Below are 23,253 nucleotides of genomic sequence, written 5' to 3' on the forward strand. Positions count from 1 at the left end.
TCATTTTAAAGCAATGTTAAGCTATTGTAACCATGTTCAGAAGCAGCTGTATTAAAAAAATTAATGAGTTTTCCACTCAAAACTTGCATCTGCCCTAACATGCAGGCAGCCTTGCAGGTCCTATGTGTACATTTCACACATAAACATGCCACTTCACCATACACTCTAGATTAAGAATATGACAAAAACACATGGAATCTTTCATTGTCCTTAATTGGTCTGTGTAGTCTAAATGAATAATTTGGGTTTTGTCAGAAGTTGTATGAACATATCACAGACAATGCTACTTCCCAATTATTTTTCTGCTTGAGAAAAATTGTCCCCTTTCATTTGCATATTCTTCCCAACATCTGCTTTGAGTTTAAAAATCTGTGAGGTTATTTGGCCCTTTATTTCCTCACATGATTTTTTTTAATTAGTGGTATTTTTTTAATTGGTAGCAACTAGATAACACTACTGATCCAAAATATAACATACTCAAAAATACATTTTCTTATTCTGACTTATTTATGGCTCTGTTTTCTCTGTGGTGACTGAAAGGAGCTATGTTGCAAAAGTTTTTAGTTCTGTTATCTCCCATTCTAATACGTTTTAGGGACTCAGATTAGTGCGCTGACAACTACAACTTGTTATATATTTAATAATTTACTTAATGTTTGGATGTCTAACTCAAATTTGTCCAAGTATTCTTATGCATCCATTCACCAAATGTTTCTAGCATTCTCACAGACAAATTCCTAGAAATGTCAATGGTAGTTTAAATTTAAGAGGAGCAGAGAAGTGTTAATACCTACAAGCAGGAACTAAGCATGTGAATCAAGTCACCATCGTTTCATAAAACTCCAAGATTAGAAGGAGTTAACAAATTTTGTTTTGACTGACCATCAAGTCTAGAGCAGAGTAAAAGTTCTGGCAGATACTCTATCAAAATGAAGCAAACTTTCACAGCCCGACTACTTTATTCCTGTGTGTGTGACCAGATAGTAGCTGCCTAAAATCCATATTAATAGAACAGTGCCCAAGCATTAGGACACTTAGGGGGTGCTACATACTTGCAGCCAAAAGCTGATTCCCACACTATGCTGCTCAAGTGTATTTTTAAGTCATGATTGCCCCTAGAGATGGCCATTTTCTGTTGTCATTTTGAATACACATGGTGATCTCAGTTCTTGGCTCAAAGATTTCTGCATTCTTTTGTAAGCTCCTACACAAAGGCTTTTGTGCTTTAAAACAGATGCCCAAGGGGCTGTGCCATTGTCTCAGGAGTCTGGGATAGAGAAAGCCAGATGCCTGCAGAAAGTCCTTGAGAGAAGTGTGGAAGCTGTGTCCTCACTCTTCTACACACTTCGGAGAGTGTCTCCCCCAGAGCCACTGACTGGATGGTGAGTTCACACACAGGCTGCCAAGAACAAGTCAAGCAGGTTCCTCATCAAGGGCTGCTTTCATGCCTTCTCTTTCCCAGTCAGCGATCCCAGATACTAGGAAATAGAGCAAATATTCCAAAAAAGAATTAGTAATCTGGACAAACTAGGCCTCCAGTCCTCTCCACAAAGGGGGAACTACTCATACGCTTCAGATAAGCACATCACATCTAAAGTAGGTGGGTGGATGCTGGCTGGAGAGAGAAAAGAAGTTCAAATACTGCCGAGTTTTGGACTAGGAAGTCTTTTGGTAGAGCCTAAGGGGAGAGTTCCTCTGCTGATGATTTGGTATCACACTACTGCCTTTATCATAGAGTCATCACTTGCATCTAGTGACATTTATTAAGCACCTTCCAGGAAAATGGTCTAAGGCAAAAGAATATCCATCTTCAAGGTGACAGAGGTCACAACAAGTTTTGAGAACTGGCAGCTGGTGACAGGGCACTGAGACTGTTTCTCTCTCCTTGTACCACCTCACAGTTTACAGTAGGTGGCAAATCTGCTCTCCTGGTGAGTTTTTACCTACATCTCCATTTTTAACAGAATAAAGCTGGATCTGTTCTTCCAAGATTTGTTCACATGAGTGATATCAGTGTTGCCAGCAGCACTGTTAATACAGTTGAGCATTACTCACACATATAAGATGTACTGGATTAGGTCTTTACATGACAGTATCATGGAAACTCCAGTCTGAATTTGCCCAGATAAACACACTGAGGAAGCAATAGCTAGACAGCTGGCAGGCAAATAACGAACAAATTAGAAAAAAAAAAAAAACTATCACTCTGTATTAGGTAGTGTTGGCAGGATGTACCATACCTGCTATTTCGTAACTCACCTTCACCATCTTGCAAATGTTTGGCACCTTTCTCAAACCAAAGATGTACTGAATCCATATTGAACAGTTAGAATACAAAAGCCAGTCATCGCTGGTCAACTATGCCTGTGGGTGGGTATAGTTTTTACAAGCCCTAGAAACAAATAAGCACCATCATCATTGCTAGTTAACTTCATGAAACAGTTTGGCTCTTTCCTCACACTGAAGAAAACTTCATTTTATACTTCATTTGTGGTAACAGTGAGAACCCAGAACATTGTTATACCTGCAGAATCAAGGTAAAAATATTTTCTTTCTAGTTTTAAATGCACTTTATCCCACCTAAGTTATCAGGCATGAACATATCATATGAGCACGGTTAACCAGAGTTCTCTCAGAGGTTTTCAAAGTTTTGGAGGGTAACATCATCAGATATGGGCCAAACACAAAGTGAGTGTTACAGTATTTGTTATCTTATTCTTTCTGTTTCTTACCAAAAATTAGCATCTGCTAACACCTCCTAAACCTTAGAGATGCTTTCAGTTCTCCAGCCAGCATCCATTCACTGTTACCAGAGAGTGATAAATCACAGAGCATTGTCACTGATAGTAATGTCATCTTATCAATATAGCCAATACTGGAGAAGGATATTTGTTTGGACTACCATTTGAAATGAACAGCCATGCCATGATTCATATCATGGTGCAGTTTGGTATTTTTATGCAATTTTATTCAGTAATCGTGAGTCAGGCCATGACTTAGAAACAGAGGACAAAAATGATTTAAGATACTTCAGGTTAAACACAATTCCAGTTCAAGGCAAGAAGATTCAAGCTTTTCGCAGTTTCCTAAGGAATTACTCTCACAGTAAAATAGAAAAACACTTGTAGCTTGCCAGACTTAACATCACCCGCTAGTTATCAGTAAAATTCAAAGCTAAGTATGTTCACTGTTTACTATTACTGTTCTTTCAGGCTAGCAGCAGAATCAGGAAGAAAACACTGTGGTGTGTCATACTTGGACAGTTTTCCAAGTAACAAGAAAGGCCAGAAAAGACATCTCTTAGGCCTTACGTAGTGAGGGGAACATTAAAAAATCCTTCAAGCATGAGATTAGCAGCAAGCCAAACAGCAGGGAAGGGCAAAGAAGCAGTATGTTCTGCACCAGCATTGGGAAGAAACTGAACTCTCTTTCCTGATCAGATCTATTCGGATCTGATTCCTGAGTTCCGGTATCACATTTCTCAAGTCATCTGTGTGAAACAGAAAGAAGGATAACAAATAAGTTCTCATCAGTTCAGTTTGAACTTATTTTCTCCTGTGACTTGAGCTTTGACTCTGGCTCCCAAATGCTGTGGGCAACACACAGGGACCCTAAACTGTGCTGAAAAATGTTGTATGTTGAGAAATATTCCAAGTACCTATAGCCATGACTGGCATATTTTTCTGCCTCACAGAAATACTGCATATTCTGAACTAAGTCACTGCCTTATTTGGCCTAATAAGGAAAAACACCCTGAATCCAGAGTCTTGAGTGTCATCTTCTCAACAGTACAGACCAGAACACAGATTAATGTGTTAAACTGCAAACTCCAGACTTTGCACACCCAAATATTTTCATTGTGGTATCTTTTTGGTTTATGGGGTGGATGGGGGAGGGTGGAGGGAAGACATTTCAGTATGCCGGTATCTTACTGGACCTGCTAAGCAACAGGGAATATAAGAGAAATGTCCAGCAAATAGATGAGGTGAAAGTGGCACAGCTTGAATTCTTCCGGACTAATCTGCAGTGACAGGTTTCTATGATGAATTTGCAATAAATCATTGTTGTTTCTAATTTATTAGTGTATTTACAACTCCAGATTTTTAACATTCTTTGTGGGAGTGCAGATAAATTAAAATACAAAGGAATTCCTGGGACATGTTGGGGTGGATTGCCTAGTCAATACAGCTACAGTAATTTATATTTAGGAATATTTATTTGTTTATGCCTATGCTGTAATATACTCTACCAGCTTTTTTATCACAGATGTATTTAAATTCAAACTTGATCACTGTCATTTTTATATTTTAACAAATTTCTGACAGTTCAACTCAGGGTTCAGCTGAAGGTATTGCAGACGAATCTGAAAAAACAAATGAACAGAAATGAATCATTCATTGCAACTTCATTTTAAATAAACAAATCAATGGTGTTCTGTCTGTAACCTCAGCATGAAAGGTAATTGATGTAGAATAACAAATCAATGTCACCTGAATTTTCTGAAAGTTTATCTGAAGCTCTCTATAAAGATCATTGGCATTGTTTTAAAAGGAGGAATAACAACATATAGCATAACATCAACATATAACATACCATACCATACCATACCATACCATACCATAAGATACCATAACATTGTATATTTGCCTCAATTAGTTGTAAACCAAGATAACAGACCATTATTAGTATGCCTAGACACAAGGAAGACCCTGAAATAACTATGGGAAGAGGATATTGTGTTCAGTCAAACAGAAGCTACATTGAAATGAATATTTCATAGCACTGATACAAACAGATGTGCATAACCTTCCATAACTAATTTGTCAAATATAATTTATGTGATGGCCTTAAGCTAAAGTACAACAGCCACCAGTTACATGCTTGATTTTTAAAAAGTGCTTGTTTCTTGTGAAAGATTATTTTTTGTCTTTGTTGGCTTTGGCACTTAATAAATCTTCCTTTCAAAATTCTTCAAATGCAGTACCTGCAGGAAATAAATTCAGTTCATAGAAGAAGAACAGTACTGTCCTTGTATAGCATGTGCACATTCACATGCAGGTATCATCATTTGGAACAGAACAAAACGGAACAGAACGGAACAGGACGGAGCAGAGCAGGATAGAATAGAATAGAATAGAATAGAATAGAATAGAATAGAATAGAATAGAATAGAATAGAATAGAATAGAATAGAATAGAATAGAATAGAATAGAATAGAATAGAATAGAATAGAATAGAATAGAATAGAATAGAATAGAATAGAATAGAATAGAATAGAATAGAATAGAAATTTCTGTTGGAAGGGACCTACAATGATGATCTAGTCCAGCTGCCTGACCAATTCAAGGCTGACCAAAAGTTAAAGAATATTATTAAGGGCATTTTTCAAACACTGTCAGGATTGGGGCATTGACCACCTTTCTAGGACGCCTGTTCCAGTATTTGACCAACCTCTCAGTGAAAAATGCTTCCTAATGTCCAGTCTAAAACTCCCTTGGTGCTGCTTTGGACCATTTCACACATCCTATCACTGGATACCAGGGACAAGAGATCAGCATCTTTCTCCCCATTTCACCTCCTCAGGAATGACATTGCCCCTCAGCCTCCTTTTCTACAAATTAGACAAGCCCAAAGTCCTTAGACACTCCTCACAGGACATTCCTTCCTGCCTTTCCACCACCTTTTTTCTCCTTTCCTGGACACATTCAAGGACCCTCACAACCTTCTTAAATTGTATAGTCCAGAACTGCACACAGCACTCAAGTTGAGGCCATGACAATGCTGAATACAGAGGGATAATCCCCTCTTTTGACTGGCTGATTGTGCTGTGTTTGATGCACCCCAAGATGGGGTTTGCCCTCCTGGCTGCCTGGGCACACACTGCTGGCTCACACTGAGCTTAAGGTCACCCAGGACTCCCAGATCCCTTTCTGCAGGGCTACTCCCCAGCCACTCTTCCCAATTTAGAATTGTGCCTAGTATAACTCTGTCCTAGGTGCAGAATCTGGCATTTGGACTTGCTAAATTTGATGCCATTAATCACTACCCAATGTTCCAATCTATCTAAATCCTTCTACAAGACCTCTTGCCCCTCAAGACAGTCAACAGCACCTCCCAGTTTGGTATCATCAGTAAACTTGCTAATGCAGCATTCGAGTCCTGCATCCAGATTTTTGATAAATATGTTGAACAGAACTGGTCCCAATATTCAGCCCTGAGGAACGTTGCTGGTGACTGGTTGATCTGGATGCAGCCCCATTCACTACAACCCTTTGAGCCCTGTCCTTCAGCCAGTGTGCTGTGAACTCTCTCATCCTACAGCTGGACAACTTGCCCAGAAAAATACTGTGAGGGACAGTATCAAAGGCCTTAATAAAATCTAGAAAAACTACATACATCACCTTCCAATCACCCACTAGGTAGGTGACCTTATCTTAGAAGGATACCAAATAATTTCAACAGGACTTTCCCTTTTTGAACCCATACTGACTATGCCAGATGATTTAATTGTTCTTTAAATGCCTTTCAACAGTACCCAGTATAATGTTCTCTACAATTTTTCCAGGAACGGATGTTAGATTAACAGGTTTGTAGTGCTGTGGGTCTTCCCTCATGCCCTTTTTGTAGCTTGGAATAACCATGTCTAGCTTCCAGTCAGCAGGGACCTCCCCAGACTCACAAGACCTTCAGCAGATGGTCAAGAGGGGTTCTGTCATAACACCTGCTAGCTCCTTCAGCACTCTGAGATGAATCTCATCAGGCCCCATAGACTTGTGAGCATTCAGCTGATTCAGCTGGTCCCTTGCAATTTCATTGTTCACAAATGAGAAGTCACAGTTTCCATACTCATAGTTCTCTGACTCAGGGGACTGAGCAGCCCGAGGACCATGCCACACAGATGATCAAACCATATGACAGTAAAGCATGGAAGAAGTACTTCTGTCAAGTCCTGAATACCTACAAGCTGGTAGATCCCAGTAATAACTTTGTTGGCCCCATTCACCAGGAGAAGAGGAAAGTGTTTTCTTGCTCTGACCTACAATATGTGACTGATCTAAGAAGGAAGGTGTAATTTCTTAATATATACAAGTTTCCAGAAAAATTAAAGGCAAACAAGAACCATTTTTTTACTTAAAAAAAACCCAAAAACTAAACAAAAGATCCATGTCATGTCTCTCAGATGTAATTTATTTCTTTAGGAATAGAACCCAGCATGAGGGCCCTATATGTCGCCCAGACCCATCCCACAGGGAGGTCTGCTGCCTTCCTGGGGCCAGGGTGAGGGACATTAATAGAAGACTTCCAGAGCTAATTCAGCCCTCAGACTACTATCCCCTGTTAGTAGTCCAAGCTGGCAGCGAGGACATCAACAGAAGAAGTATCAAGATAATTAAAAAGGACTTTAAAGCACTGGGTCAGTCAGTTCATGGGACGGGAGCACAAGTGATATTTGCCTCAGTTCCTGTGCTAGCTGGGATGGATGAGGAACTAAATAAAGAGAGGAGCAGAAAAGCCCATCTCATCAACAGGTGGCTTAAGGATTGGTGTCACCGTCAAAATTTTGGGTTTTTTGACCATGGGCCAAGCTCCGTGGTACCCAGTCTCCTCAAATCAGATGGGCTTCATCCTTCTAGGGAGAGCAAGAGGACTATAGCCCATAAGTTGGCAGGGCTGATCAGGAGGGCTTTAAACTAGGTTTGAAGGGGGAAGGGATTGAAACTGGGCTCTCCAAAAATCAGCCTATGGATGGAAAGCCCAAATTAAGAGGGAAATCAGCAGCCCACTTGAAGTGCATGTACACTAATGCACGCAGTATGGGCAACAAACAAGAGGAGCTGGAAGCCATCGTGCAGCAGGAAAGCTATGACATAGTTGCCATCACAGAAACATGGTGGGATGACTCATATGACTGGAGTGCTGCTATGTGTGGCTACAAGCTCTTCAGAAAAGATAGGCAGGGTAGGAGAGGTGGAGGGGTGGCTTTATATGTTAGAGAGTCACTCGACTCTGTTAAACTTGAGGTCAGCAGTGACAAGGTTGAGTGCCTGTGGACCAGAATCAGGGGGAAGTCCAACAAGGCTGACATCCTCGTGGGTGTCTGTTACAGACCACCCAACCAGGACGATGAAGGAGATGAATTATTCTACAAGCAGCTGGCAGATGTCTCAAAATCGACGGCCCTTGTTCTTGTGGGTGACTTTAACCTGCCGGATATCTGCTGGGAGCTCAATACTGCACAGAAGAGGCAGTCTAGGAAGTTCCTAGAGTGTATAGAGGACAATTTCCTTCATCAGCTGGTAAATGAGCCCACCAGGGGCAAGACCCCGCTAGACCTACTGTTTACAAACAGAGAAGGGCTGGTGGGAGATGTAGTGGTTGGAGGCCGCCTGGGGCATAGCGACCATGAAATAATAGAATTTTCAATACTCAGAGATGCAGGGAGAACCATTAACAAAACCTCTACGCTGGACTTCCGGAGGGCAGATTTTTGCCTATTCAGAAGTCTAGTTCAGAGCATACCCTGGGAAACAATGCTTAAAAACAAGGGGGGCCAGGAGGGTTGGACATGCTTCAAGCAGGTGGTTTTGAGTGCACAGGAACAGGCTATACCAGTGTGCCGAAAGGCTAGCCGGCGGGGAAGACAACCGGCTTGGCTAAACAGGGAGATTTTGAATGAAATCAGAAATAAAAAGAGACTTTACCGACTGTGGAAAAAAGGGCTGGCTACTTATGAAGAATTTATGGAAATAGCTAGATCATGCAGAAAAAAGATCAGGGAAACAAAAGTGCAATTTGAAGTTAACTTGGCCAATTCTGTCAGGGATAATAAAAAGTCCTTCTTCAAATATGTTAATAACAAAAGGAGGGGCAAGGAAAACCTCCATTCTCTGTTGGACTCTGAAGGAAATATAGTTAACAAAGATGAGGAGAAAGCTGAGGTACTTAATACCTACTTTGCCTCAGTTTTTACCAGTAATACAGGTGGCCCTCAGGACAACTCATCTCTGGAGGTGGTTGGCAGAGATAGAAAGCCAAATAGGCCCCTTGTATTCCAGGAGGAAATAGTTGGTGATTTACTGAGCCATCTGGATCCTCACAAGTCTATGGGACCAGATGGGATCCATCCTAGGGTGATGAGGGAGCTAGCAGAAGAACTTGCCAAGCCGCTCTCCATCATCTTCCAACAGTCCTGGCTCACTGGGGAGGTCCCATATGATTGGAAATTGGCCAACGTTACCCCAGTCCACAAAAAGGGCTGCAGAGCTGACCCTGGCAACTACAGGCCTGTCAGCCTGACCTCGGTGCCTGGCAGGGTTATGGAGCAGATCATCCTGAATGGAATCACACAGCACCTTCAGGATGGACAAGGGATCAGACCCAGCCAGCATGGGTTTAGGAGGGGCAGGTCCTGTCTGACCAACCTGATCTCCTTTTATGATCAGGTGACTCACCTGGTGGATGAGGGGAAAGCTGTGGATGTGGTCTATCTGGACTTCAGCAAGGCCTTTGACACTGTCTCCCATAACATACTCTTGCAAAAGCTGGTAGCCCATGGCTTGGACAAGTGTACTCTACGCTGGGTTAAGAACTGGCTGGAGGGCCGGGCCCAGAGAGTGCTGGTGAATGGGGCTGCATCCAGCTGGCGGCCAGTCACTAGTGGTGTTCCCCAGGGGTCAGTGTTGGGTCCCGTCCTGTTTAACATCTTTATTGATGATTTAGATGAGGGGATTGAGACCATCATCAGCAAATTTGCTGATGACACCAAGCTGGGAGGGAGTGTCGACCTGCTGGAAGGCAGGAGGGCTCTGCAGAGGGATCTGGATAGACTGGAAAAATGGGCTGATTCCAATGGGATGAAGTTCAATAAGGCCAAATGCCGGGTGCTGCACTTTGGTCACAACAACCCCCTGCAGCGCTACAGGCTGGGCGCAGAGTGGCTGGAGAGCAGTCAGACAGAAAGGGACCTGGGGGTGCTAATTGACAGGAAGCTCAACATGAGCCAACAGTGTGCCCAGGTGGCCAAGAAGGCCAACGGTATCCTGTCCTGTATCAAAAACAGCGTGGTCAGCAGGACAAGGGAAGTGATCCTTCCCCTGTACTCTGCATTGGTGAGGCCACACCTGGAGTATTGTGTTCAGTTCTGGGCCCCTCAGTTCAGGAAAGACATTGAAGTGCTGGAGCGGGTCCAGAGAAGAGCAACACGACTGGTGAAGGGACTTGAACATAAGACCTATGAGGAGAGGCTGAGGGAGCTGGGGTTGTTTAGTCTAGAGAAGAGGAGGCTTAGAGGTGACCTCATCACTCTCTATAACTACCTGAAGGGAAGTTCTAGCCAGGTGGGGATTGGTCTCTTCTCCCAGGCAGTTAGCAATAGGACAAGGGGGCATGGGCTTAAACTCTACCAGGGGAAATTTAGGCTGGATATTAGAAAGAAATTCTTTACAGAGAGAGTGATCAGGCATTGGAATGGCCTGCCCAGGGAGGTAGTGGACTCGCCGTCCCTAGAGGTTTTTAAACTGAGATTGGACATGGCACTTAGTGCCATGATCTAGTAAACGGACTAGAGTTGGACCAAGGGTTGGACTCGATGATCTCTGAGGTCTCTTCCAACCCAGTCGATTCTGTGATTCTGTGATTCTGTAATGAATAATTAGTTCAGAGAGAGGCAAATACATAGGTGTATGTATATGTATATAAACATTTTAATGTATTTGTGCCATAAAACAGATAAAGCAATGTTTTACGTGCTTTCCAATCCTCAAAAATGTCTGGTAGACCTAAGCTACAGTTTGACATTCAGTTGAAGGCTGAGGAGAATTTACTATTGATTCTACAAATGATCCATGTTGTTGACAGGAAAGGAAAAAGCGAGCCCAGGTAACAGAATTTTGAAACAGGCTATGTAGAGAGCACAATAATACAAATACAAAAGAAGATTGCTTGAAAAATGTATGTAGCCTACACTAAAATGAGCATTCAGCATAGCAATTAACCTACTACAATAGCATGAACAAACATTGCATAATGCACACTGTAGGTCAATGCCATAAGCCTTGAAGAAAAGCAGTGTCATTGCAATAGTTGCCTAATAGAAATCACTGTTAGGAATTCCAGCAGTGATTTAATCCTAAATACCTCCCCATTTTCTGAGAAAGAAAAGCTACACATATGTGAGGGCCTGGCAGGGAACTTTCTGAGAAGTACTCTCATCTGCCACCTATTTGTTGCAGAGGTCATGCTTTGAGAGTCTAAAAATGCCACTGAATGCAATATGATCTGAGTCAGGGCCATCATTAGAACTGCATTTGGTGATATATCACATCAATTGACATTCTGTTTTCACACAGGGGTGGGAAACAGCTTCTCAGAATGGCCAGGCCATTCAAGTTAGATTGAAAGATCTGGAGCTGAACATTTACACTAATGGACTATGGCTCCAAATCAACAGCAACCTGTCTGAGTTGCTCTTTAACTTCCAGAATCTAAACCCAAGACCAATAGCTCTTGTTTTCATCTTCTTTTTCAGCATGGAAGAATGAAAGATAAAAGGTTAAACATACAGCATTATGAATAGGTAATGCTGAATTCCAAGAAGCACTGTACCAGAATTAATCTACCTTTTAAATCCAAGCATGAAATCTTTCTTGGTGCAACAATCTGAACTCCTGAGTCTGTATGAATGCAGTATGTTCCTCACAGGTGACATAAACCCACCATTAGAAAACTGTTACAAATTAAGTGATGGGAAAAAAAATGGCCAGCATGAAAAGTTATTATTTATAGCTGTTAATCACCAAGTTTCAAAAATATCATGAGGAACTGCTGAAGTCACAGCAAAAAAGCTGGGAAAGGCTTAGCTGATAATTGCTAAAACACTAACAAGAATGAGAGAAATCTGAAGAATTATGTGACAAAAAGAGGCGGGAGGAGGGGGGAAGGAAAACAAAACAAAACAGAAACAACAACAATAGGGAGAAGCGCATTTCCATAGAGCAATTTTTAAGTAAAAATGGCAGTTATTGCCACTTGACTCATTACACGCGTCTAGATATTAACATAGTCAGAGACAACAACTCCCCAATGTACTTTTGTTGACCCAGTATGTCTGCTATCACTTCTACCCTGGAGTCATGTATTACCAGCTTGCTTCAAGCAAAGTGTTTTCAGCAGTCACTCTGTTCAGACATTCAGTGTATTCAAGTACACTGAATACTGAATTTTACACTGAATTTTTCAAATAAATAATGATTCCTAACAAAAAACAAACAAACAACAAAACAAACCAAACCACTCACTTCTGGGTAAGTCCCATTGGGCACCCTTAGCCATAGGAAAAAACTGCAGACAAGACAAATGCAACTAAAAATATGAAAAAGCTGTTTCTCAGTTGACTCACGTGAGAGAAGTAGGATTCAAATGTTCTTGTCACCCTCATAAGGCATCCTTTGCTGATGAGGCAAGCATCAGTGAACTGGGGCAGAAGAGCCAGTGCCTGGAGCTCCTCAGGCCAGATTCTCAGTGCTGCTGAGCTGCCCTTTGCCACCGGCTCCATCCACAGGCCTCACGCTGGTGACTTAGTGACACCAGGCAGTCCTTAGATTAAGCTCTCTGCTTTCTTTCTTCAGACTTTTTGCTTCTTATTTACATGTTCTACCTCTTGAATCCTGGCATACCTGATGATCCTTTTTCAACGACCATCTGTCTATCTGTAATCTTATAATCCTTATATCTCTGCAGAATTTCTGCTTGTCCTTGCACCCTCTTAATGCTTTCACTTCTCTGAGACAGGGCTGTGCAGCTGAGTGGGATCAGAGCTGTGTCTTTGTCTACCAGGGATCCCATCTTAATGGAGAGGGTGACTGTGAGCCAGGGCTCCTCATCCAGAGCATCTATCCCCAGAATTCAGCACACTTTTCTTATGAGTGTTAGTGAATGTATGTCCAGATGTTCTTTTTCAGAAATCATATCTGCAGTTTTCTTCACCAGCTCAGGGGAAGTCAAAGACTTGGGAGCAACAGGAGAATTTCTTGTTAAAGGAATATGAAGTGGCAGAAACCAGGCTGGACCACATACTGTTCTTGCTGAAACTAAAGGTGATCCCAGGGCTTGAATTCAGGTGTTAGGAACTGCAAAATGAACACTGCAGATAAAAGGCATAAGGTTTTTCTGTATAACACAATGTTATTGTTTACTTTACCTGGCAACCAAGACTGTATTAAAAATTCAAATCAGCTGTTTTATGGAGTTCATATCTGTAGGAACAATATCACAGTATCACGTATGTTTGGGATTGGAAGGGACCTCAAAAGATCATCTAGTCCAATCCCCCTGCCAGAGCAGGAACGCCTAGGTGAGGTCGCACAGGAACATGTCCAGGTGGGTTTTGAATGTCTCCAGAGAAGAAGACTCCACAACCTCCCTGGGCAACCTGTTCCAGTGCTCTGTCACCCTCACTGAGAAGAAATTTTTTCTCACATTTAAGTGGAACCTCTTGTGTTCCAGCTTGATCCCATTACCCCTTGTCCTATCATTGTTTGCCACCGAGAAGAGCCTGGCTCCATCCTCGTGGCACTCACCCTTTATATATTTAGAAACATTAATAAGGTCACCCCTCAGTCTCCTCTTCTCCAAACTAAAGAGACCCAGCTCCCTCAGCCTTTCTTCATAAGGGAGGTGCTCCACTCCCTTCACCATCTTCGTTGCCCTACACTGGACCCTCTCCAGCAGTTCCCTGTCCTTCTTGAACTGAGGGGCCCAGAACTGGACACAATATTCCAGATGGTGTCTCACCAGGGCGGAGTAGAGGGGAAGGAGGACCTCTCTCGATCTACTAACCACCCCCCTTGTAATACACCCCAGGATGCCATTGGCCTTCCTGGCCACAAGGGCACAGTGCTGGCTCACGGTCATCCTGTTGTCCACCAGGACCCCCAGGTCCCTTTCCCCTACACTGCTCTCTAATATGTAATTTCCCAACCTATACTGGAACCTGGGGTTGTTCCTGCCCAGATGCAGGACTCTACACTTTCCCTTGTTAAATTTCATCAGGTTATTCCCCGCCCAACTCTCCAGCCTGTCCAGGTCCTGCTGGATGGCAGCACAGCCTTCTGGCGTGTCAGCCACTCCTCCCAGCTTAGTGTCATCAGCAAACTTGCTGATAGTACACTCTATTCCCTCGTCTAAATCGTTAATGAACATATTGAATAATATTAGCCCCAGTACTGACCCCTGAGGCACTCCACTAGATACTGGCCTCCAACTAGACTCCACACCATTGACTACCACTGGCTTCTCCTCTTAAGCCAGTTTGCAACCCACGTCACTACTCTATTGTCTAGACCACACCTCCTCAATTTAGCTGGGAGGATGCTGTGGGAGACTGTGTCAAAGGCTTTACTGAAGTCAAGGTAGACCACGGTAGGCGTGGCTGTAGTTTCTTTCTGCTGACTCATTTGACCCTCTCAACTTCCTGATTCACGATTTTCTCTTTTTTTTAATGCCCACATTATCCTTTTTCATGCATTTTGTGTTGGGTGCTATAACAAGACTCACAAGAAACTTAAATAAGCCGCGAGGAGAGAAGATCAATCACCTGCTAAAGCTGATTTAAGAGCAACAAACCCAACAAGCCATGCCAGTGTAAACCTAAATGTGCAAAGAGAGTTCAGTGAAGCTAAAGTGCTTCCATGAGTTGGAGACAAATTTCCAGAACCTCAGGACTTTATTTAGGCACCTTCTTAACCTTGGAATTAATGCGAAATCAGACCCCCAAAATTGCTCTGTCCCTAAATCTATGCAAGGAAAGCAGGTTGAGCAAAGAAAGCGGTCTAAAACTGATGTCATGTTGAAAATGGCCTCAACATTCACTATGATCCCAGGTGGGAGCTGCTGGTTTTTGGCTAATGGTTGTTGTGCTAGTTTATTATTAACTAGGAAGATTTGCAAACACAGATTCAAACCCTGCACACTGAGACTGGATGTGTGTGCAGTGTGCCTGTGAAATCAGAGGCCCTGTTTCCTTTCCCTGCCAGTGATGCTGCTCTGAAATACAGTTAGAAAAGGACAGATACACTCACAAAGCAACTTTCAGGAAGATTTCTGCCTGTAAGGAAAAGAGTAGACAGCATCAACAGTTCTCTTTTCACAAGACTTTCAGACTCTTAAGTGGAAGGCACAGCAAAGCTTTCTTGGATAAAACCCAGAAAATTTTCTTGGGCTGAATTGTGTCTTCCACCCCAGAAGTGATGTCTCATATAAAGAATCTTAAATACCACTGCACAGTTCTGTTTAAGCTGTTCAGTTTCACCTGTACCTTTTTATCATGATTTTCTGCAGGCAAGTATATTTTTCCATGATTCAGAGGAAGGCAATTTCTTTATGCTTGAAATTTCCAAAGCACTTAGAACTTCAGTTAAGAAAGGAAAACAGGCTCATAACAAAAAGTTGTGCTCGATTTTATGAGAGTGAGAGAGAGAAAATAATTTTATGACCTCTTTTTCAAAAGCACATTGCAGTAGCTAAGCATTAAATAACAGCTCAATAGATTTTCATCAATGCAGCAAAATAATTATCTGGGAGAAGTTATATAACTGCCAACAAACAAGGTCAGAGATCAAGTTATTTTTATACATGGTCTGTAAGATTCCCTCCTGCATGAAATAACTTATTGGATAGAAAAAAACTCATCATCTTTACAGCACTGGACACAAATAACCTATTATTTTAGCAGCAATTAAGACTCCTTCATGAAGAAACTAATAGGGAAATTCATTATACAATCCCATTGATTATTCTGCTTCTCTGCAATAGGCATATCCATAATTCCATCCTGAACAACAGAAGTGCATCTTTATTTCAGGAGACAATTTTAAAGAGTTGCTTTTTGTTCTGTAGTTGAAACAAAATATCATGAGCCTATCCCAATCTGTTCCACTGACTTGTCTTTTTTCTTTCTCCTGGAGTGTGTAATTACTGCCCTTTTAACAGGAGAGATACCAGGGCACAGTTAATCAAGCCCACAGGCTAAGATTCAGGTAGCAGCCAAAGATCTAGATAAGAATCAACTGCTGAAAACCACGTCCTTGCAACAGCAGTTCTGAGTTTCAATTATTAACCCATCACAGATACTGCATTAAAAAGATCATTACTGTTCTCAGGAACCATAATCAAGTCACCATCACATTGCAATTGCAAATGCACCTTATCTGAGGACTGCTGCTTACCTGGCTCTACATATTGCATCTTCAGGGCAGATATAGGAACAATTCTGCCACAACTTTCTATTTCTTTGGAGTGTCTCAGCTGAAGAGGTTTTATTTTCCTCTTGCTGAGATCCTGCTGCTTCTGAGACTAAGAAATAGTCTTCCCAGGTAAAATACTGCACCTCTTAAAACCAGTCAGACTGTTGCAATTGGGTTCAATGTGGTCAGGATTTATTCTGCTGAGCTTGGGCCTTCTTGGTTCAGTGTGTGCAGAGCAATAGATGCTGTTGTATATCTCAGAACTGAAGAACCTGGACCAAGGGGTTTTTTCAGTCTTTCAGAAGGCCCTTGCCCAGTTTGGGGCATCTTTGCAGGCTGCATGGACAATCCCAGATTAAGCCTCGGGCTGTGAGCCAACAGAAAGAAATTTTTCACTGACATGTTTGGGTGTCGTGCTGATGGTCATTTCCCACCACCTCCTTTCAAACCCGGAGGTCCTGACAAACTGGAGCTGCCCCTTGGGCTGACAGTTTGGCTACACTGATAGCGAGTAACATATGACAAATTCCCAAATAAAAGAAATAAAAGAAAAATTAGACCTACCACCACCACCCATATTTGTGTGTTTACTTGAAGCCTAAGGCCATGGGATTAAAGCTCAAGAACAGCTACAATGAAATTTTTAGCCTGTATCTGTGTTCCATTTTCTATGCCAGCCATATCAAAATCAAATCCTATCTCAGTTTGTCAGCAGTTGTCCCAAAGTCTTTGAGGATCCCAGACAAGCCAAGTCTTTGAGGACCCTCATTTTTAAATCATGCTTCACGTTTCCTTGAATATTTTGACATTTCTCTTGTGGTGATATTTTCAAGACTAAATACGATTTCCTTCGTCAACTCTTTATTATATCCAGTATGTCATTACAAACGTTTATATTCTTCCACTTGAATGCTTTTATTGAACCACTTTGATTCTAGTATTACATTCTTTCCCATATTATTTACCACAAATTTAGTATTAGTTTCCTATTAATTTCCTGTTAAGTGGGGAGAATTGCATTTCCTTCCTCCACTGAACATCTTACAATAGCTCATATAGTATAAATTTGCTAAACAACTTATATAGTGTCATAATTCCCTTTTTTACGTTAAGTGATGCACTTAGAAAGCCACACAAGCAGTACAACACTCTACAAAGTGCTAACCCAAAGAAAATTTTGGCACAAAGTAGGACATTGTACCCTTTGTCATTAAGGCAAGTGTGAGCTGGTATCTCCTCTGGTAAGTGCTCCAGAGGTGCTGTTGCTAAACAGATTTGGGTCAAGCCCTTTCCCTTACAGTGCTGGAAAAAAACATGTTCCTGAATGAAAAGTATTACATGCCTGTCCTAAGGAAAATAGTCAAGATTTTGGATCATGGAAAGACTGAGGTTCATAGTCTAGATGGGGTGAAGGGTGAGGTGAGGGATAAGATCTAAGAAAGCAATTCAGCTAACTAGTGTGGGTGGCTACTTAATGTGAAAGCTATTTGTAAGTGGTCTATTTGCGGGTGTTTGATTTTTCCTATATTTTTGTAGACACTTTTTGTAATCTCAGTGGTCCTACAGATAACAAAATATTTAGACTCCTATGAGCCATAGCTCTTCTAAGGTAAGAAAGTGCCATTTTAAATAAAATTATTTTTTAAGAATACTGTAAAACCACCCATATATCTCTGAGAAATGTCTCAGGGTAACATTATACTGTGATAGTTTCTACAGCTAAGATAGTTTTGGAGTTTTTCTGGTCACTTTGGCTGAACTAATTTAATCATTTGTATTCTCTAGTAGTCACTGCCACATGGAAAGGGTCTGCTTCTTTTGACATCCTGCTGCACATCAAGGACAACAAATGCTAAGTTCTCCCTTTTCCTTGATGTGTGTTTTTCTGTCACTCTTGTCTTTGAGCAGAATGGAGAGTGGAGTATTGGGGCTAAGATCATCTGTAACCAAGCTCAGCTTTCTTTTTAACTCTACTCACAGGTCACTGGCCATTTCCAAAATGCCAGCAGTCACTGCATGGTGCTTTTTGAAGTCAAATGCCTCTGTTCTCAATTCCCTTCTGGACAAGCTGTCCTGCAAGGTGACGTGGCACACTGCATACTGCTTCTCCTCTGCCTTGGTGTGCCTGATTGAGCCCTCTGTAGTCAGTGTCTTGCTGGCATCTGACCTGCCTTTGCTCCACTGTGCCACACGATGTGGAGAACCACGGGACAGGATGTCTGCTGACATCAAAAAATAATGCTGCTGATGACAAACATGCACCACCTCATGGGCTGGAGTGGTCCTATTTCTCCAATCAGAGCTGTAGCACCTTTTGAAGAGAAGCAACTGGCCCACACATTGTGTCTGGCAAGCAGAGGCTATTATGTGGTCCTTTCACTCCCCCAAAGCAAAAAGAGTATATAAAATAGATTCTAGGGTTTAAGTCATCATTATAATTTTTGAATTGTCACAGTGTGTTAAAAAACAAGATTTGCATGGAGTAGAGTATATAATACTTGGGCAATAAGACAAGATGGGGAATAGCTTTAATAATACACAAATATGTCCCCATGATGGTGAAAAGAAAACTAGTAAGACACCTCATGAAAGTAAACACTTTGAAGACACTTGGAGTTGGGAGAAATTGTTTGGAGGTTTGTAACAAGAAAGTGTGTGAGAAATACTTGATTTTAAAGCACTGTGAGAGCTAACTTACCCATTTTGTGCTCAAGAGAGTTTATAACAACACATCGCACTCTGCTTTATATGGCTCGATGTTTCTCAATATTGCATCCAACAGCAATCAGGTGAGGCTGAAAACAACTAAAACAGTGTGTATATACATACAGACATATAAAATAGTATGCATATGCACTATATATGTTGTTATATAGGGATATATACACTATTATATAGTATAAGTTGATTCATTCTTATTCTATATGTACACTAAATATACGTGGTATAGTATATACTGTATTTATATACTTTACGCACACTAAATACATGATATGTATTATATAATAATGTATAGTGTACATTTATACTATATATATTCATATGTCTCTCATACCTCTGACCCAAAAACTTTATTCAGGATTCATATCTTACTACCTTGGAAATACTGAAGTGAAAACCAAAAGAGTAACCTGTGGCTTTGTGACCAGGCACAGAGAAAGACCAGAGAGAAAAAAGAAAGTCTCTTCCTATGATGTCTCCATTAAATAAATGAGGCATAAGACGCAACATCAGAAGATACTGATCACAAAGGCAGCAATCTAGTGAAGATTGTTCCACTTCACTAGATGTTTCTTAAACTGCTCCAGCAGTGCCTCAGTAATATCTTCACAGCTAATCAGGACAAAGTGACACACAGAGCTAACAGTCCTTAAAAAACTACCACTGCCATGCTCAGCAGCTGCTGAAAAGCTCAGAAAAGAAGGGAGGGGTAAAAAAGCCAAAAATTGCATGAACCAGGTAGAATCCACTGGCCCTTGTCCCGTGTATCTGCAGTTACAATCTGTGAAATGCTGCCCTTGGCCTAAGTGCAAAGCCCATGGTCTGAGCAGGATGCGAAGCCCAGCCTGTGGCAGGGCCAAGCTGGAGCGCAGCACTTGGAAAGCCCTCTGGCTTGAGAGAAACAGGGTGCCATTCCCTCCTGGAGAAACACACCGAGTGTCAGTCTTTGGCAGCGTCAACGTCTGCGCTGCTTCTACCCATTGTAGACAGAACACAACTGCTCGCTTCCCCTGAGTCCTCTTGCTCATTCCTTTACCACCTCTGTCTTTCTGGGTAGAATAGATTTAAACCTACAAATCTCTAAATAAAATTTGGGCTTTGCTGATTTTCCAGTTGTTCCTCACTTCAGCACTGCAGCTTTCCTGGATTCCAGTTCAAAGAGAAGGTGACTAATCTATGGCAAAGAGCCAGGAACGCCACTTCTCAGATGCTGTTTATGATTCATCATAGTGGCTTAATACATTAAGCTGAGGACTGAATTGTGAAACTGCAGTGGCCAAGTAGTATCTTGGAAAGACAGATTTGTATATGTTGTAGAGATGTATATTTCAGTGGCGTTTCTTGAACACTATCTAATATTTCCTTCCTAAGACACATGGAAATAAAAAGGATTCCTTTCTTTTATGGCTGTAAAGCATGGAGACATCTATGTTGAGGACAAGACTAAAACACAGAGTTAAATCTCATGACTCAGATGCTAACAACAGCTAACTTGTGTTGTCAAAACTTTATTTCAAGTAGATGTATTTTTGTCTGGATTTCCCTCCATTAGCACTTCAGTCTGGATCAGAAGTTTACTCCTAAGGTATGTCTTTGACCATAGTAATTCATCTCATGTAGTGGACTGCCCAAACTGAACACCTTTTGGTGGAGACTAAAGCTGAAGCTGTGCCACAAGAGCAGTCAGCTGAAGGAGCCACATGAGAATTAGTTCCAAATGACGACACTGAAAAATAAATAAGATGGATATCAGGTCATAAGAAACAACAGTTTTACCCTACAAATTCAATTATTTGGTAACATGTACCTTGTCAATGCATTCTCCAGTTTACCTGCATCTCCTGCTGGAATGCCTCTCCAAATCTCCTGGAATAAACAGCATTGTGACAGGTAGATATCAGCAAAGTCAATCCATTGGAATAACCTGAACTGGTAGCTGTGCCTATATTTAACTGTATGACTTCCTCAGGTTTATACCTGAAGCCTCTATCAAAACAGAAATAAACTCCTGAATTCCACCACATATGCTGTCTGTAGCAGCAGACAGTCCTTAACATATGTTAAGATTTTTCTGGCAATTTACATCCTCTTTGTCCCAGATAAATACAAGTATTTAGTAGGGATTTTCTTTATATTCCACAGGTGCATTTGAACAAGTTTATTCTTGAAGTTCATGAATTTATACTTTTAACAGGTGGAATTGTGTAGCTGGATTTGCATCACAACTGCACTTTGGTTCAAAAACATATATTTGGATATAAAATGGACACTTGCCAGGCCAGGAAGCCCTGATGCCACCCCTTACAGCAGGGGTGTCAAACTCATTTTTACTTGGGGCTACATTAGCCTCGTGGTTGCCTTCCCCTAACTAACTACTCCTACATTTGAACAGTCCTAAAATTACATTTGGCCCTTTGAGGGCAAGCATGAGGCTGATGTGACACTCAGTGAAAATGAGTTTGACACCCCTGCCTTAAAGCATGCAGACAGTTTATCAATTATTTGCCCATAACAGTACTTCCAGAGGATGTTTGCAGCACAGTTGCTTGGAAACTTTCATGAGCAGATGGTAAGGGGTGTGTTGCTTTTAGCTTATTTGGCTACAAGGTAAATTTATGCCTTGCAAATCTGATTCAGGTCTGCCCTGCTTGACTTAATCACGAATGCAAAGACAGCTGCTTACTATAGTTGCCTCATTTCCAGTTACAGGGTTTATCTGCTAAAGTAGTAATTACAGGTCTTTGGAAAAAGCTAGGAGGGAAATCATAATTATATAGATCGAGAGGGAATACTTTCCAGCTGGAATTTGTATTTATTTTCCCACATGATCTAGTTTAGGATCCTATTAACAGAGCATGTAATACTTCTCTCTAGAACTGAGTTTGGCTTTAAACATTGTCAGTGTTTCAGACTGTCTGCTTCTTGCTTTCAGCTCATCTCATCTCTCATCTGAATGCAACACTATAACCAGAAAACAGTTGCTTGGGGTAACTGCACTTTATGAAAGATACCTCCCTTTGTTTTATTTTGGTGGTGTCCCTGCTTAATGTTAGTCAGAATGCACAAATCTGAATCTCTGGTGTGTCTGTAAGGTGTGTGGATGACAAAGTTTGCTGTTTAAGGAAAACAGAAAGGAGATTGCTTAGCAGATCTCCCTACTGATTCTTAAGTGACAGAGCATGATTTTTCCAGACTGTTGTCAGCAGAAATACTTAGGCAGGAAATGTCTCGACCTCTCTGAGCCATGCCTTACTCAGGCACACTCTAAGCACTAGAAGAGTGATTATAGAGCACCAGAAAGGCAATGTCCAGCCTTCTTGTACCTTTCCTGAGACAGGATAACATAGCATGTGGTTCCTGAAGTTTTCAGTCACATACCTTTGCTCAGCCTCACTTTCTAGGTTGTCTGCAAGTGCACATAACACCACTTATGCAGTGTTTTACCATCTGCCTTTCACACACTTTCAACCCACTTTTTTGGGGAATCAAATGGGTTGCTGACAAGGATGCTGTCTTTTTCAGCTTCCATCTCCCTCCTGCCAAGCACATTTTTGTAATTAAATAATGTTGGGCAGTGTATTGAAGCAAACAATTATCCACACAATTTTGGTGCAAGTTTAAGACCACATGCACAATGGAGAGGAAGTTTGGTTTAATCACCACTACTAAAATGTGTGAAGTGTGGGTTTGACAATTGTTTTTGGTTAACAAACCACAAGATTTTATTGTGTGGTTGGTGTTCCTGGGCCAGGGTTTGAGCCTAGCTTAAGCTTTTATAAAAGGCACAGCTTTTGTGACAAAAGGGAGGGCCATTTCCCCCTTTCTGACCCTTTCTCCCTTCTTTCCTCAGAGATGAAGACTGCATTACCCACCATTTTGAGAGTTCACCGCATTGAGGACACAGCCTCAAAGACAGCCTCAGTTGTCTTTGGGGACTGAATACAATTAACAAGGAGGATGTGATACTTCCCGAAGACTCAGCAGCCAATAGGTTAATAACTTTGGCCTTGCAGCTCCTGAGGTTGTTGTGTATTCTGTTGCTTCTGGGGCTTGTGCATGTATCATTCTCAGCTGGCCTTAGCACTTCACCTGGCAGCTGGCCGTTGCAACCTGTTTGACTAAACTTTTAGCTATAGCAGTGTTCCTGGGATTTTGATTAATAGTTAATTCCCATGGCAAAAAAGTGAATCAAGGAAAATTTTCTCCATGGTGATTTGAAAAGCAGTCTTGCATGTAAGTGAAGTCATACCCAATGCTAATAGAACAGCATTTGAAACCAAAGAGAGAGCCA

The 23,253-nt window shown here is 41.6% G+C and overlaps 1 long non-coding RNA gene across 1 annotated transcript in view; it reads left to right on the top strand.

Annotated features, from left to right (window-relative positions):
* Positions 1–22,945, top strand: part of LOC110356870 (uncharacterized) — a 53,720-nt gene extending 30,775 nt beyond the window's left edge. The window contains exon 3 of the long non-coding RNA XR_010468989.1: positions 22,813–22,945. This is a non-coding gene — a long non-coding RNA (uncharacterized LOC110356870). The remainder of the gene's footprint in view (positions 1–22,812) is intronic.
* The last annotated feature ends 308 nt before the right edge of the window (positions 22,946–23,253 follow it).

The sequence above is a fragment of the Columba livia genome, chromosome Z (assembly GCF_036013475.1).
Source record: "Columba livia isolate bColLiv1 breed racing homer chromosome Z, bColLiv1.pat.W.v2, whole genome shotgun sequence".
NCBI classification, from domain to species: Eukaryota; Metazoa; Chordata; class Aves; order Columbiformes; family Columbidae; genus Columba; species Columba livia.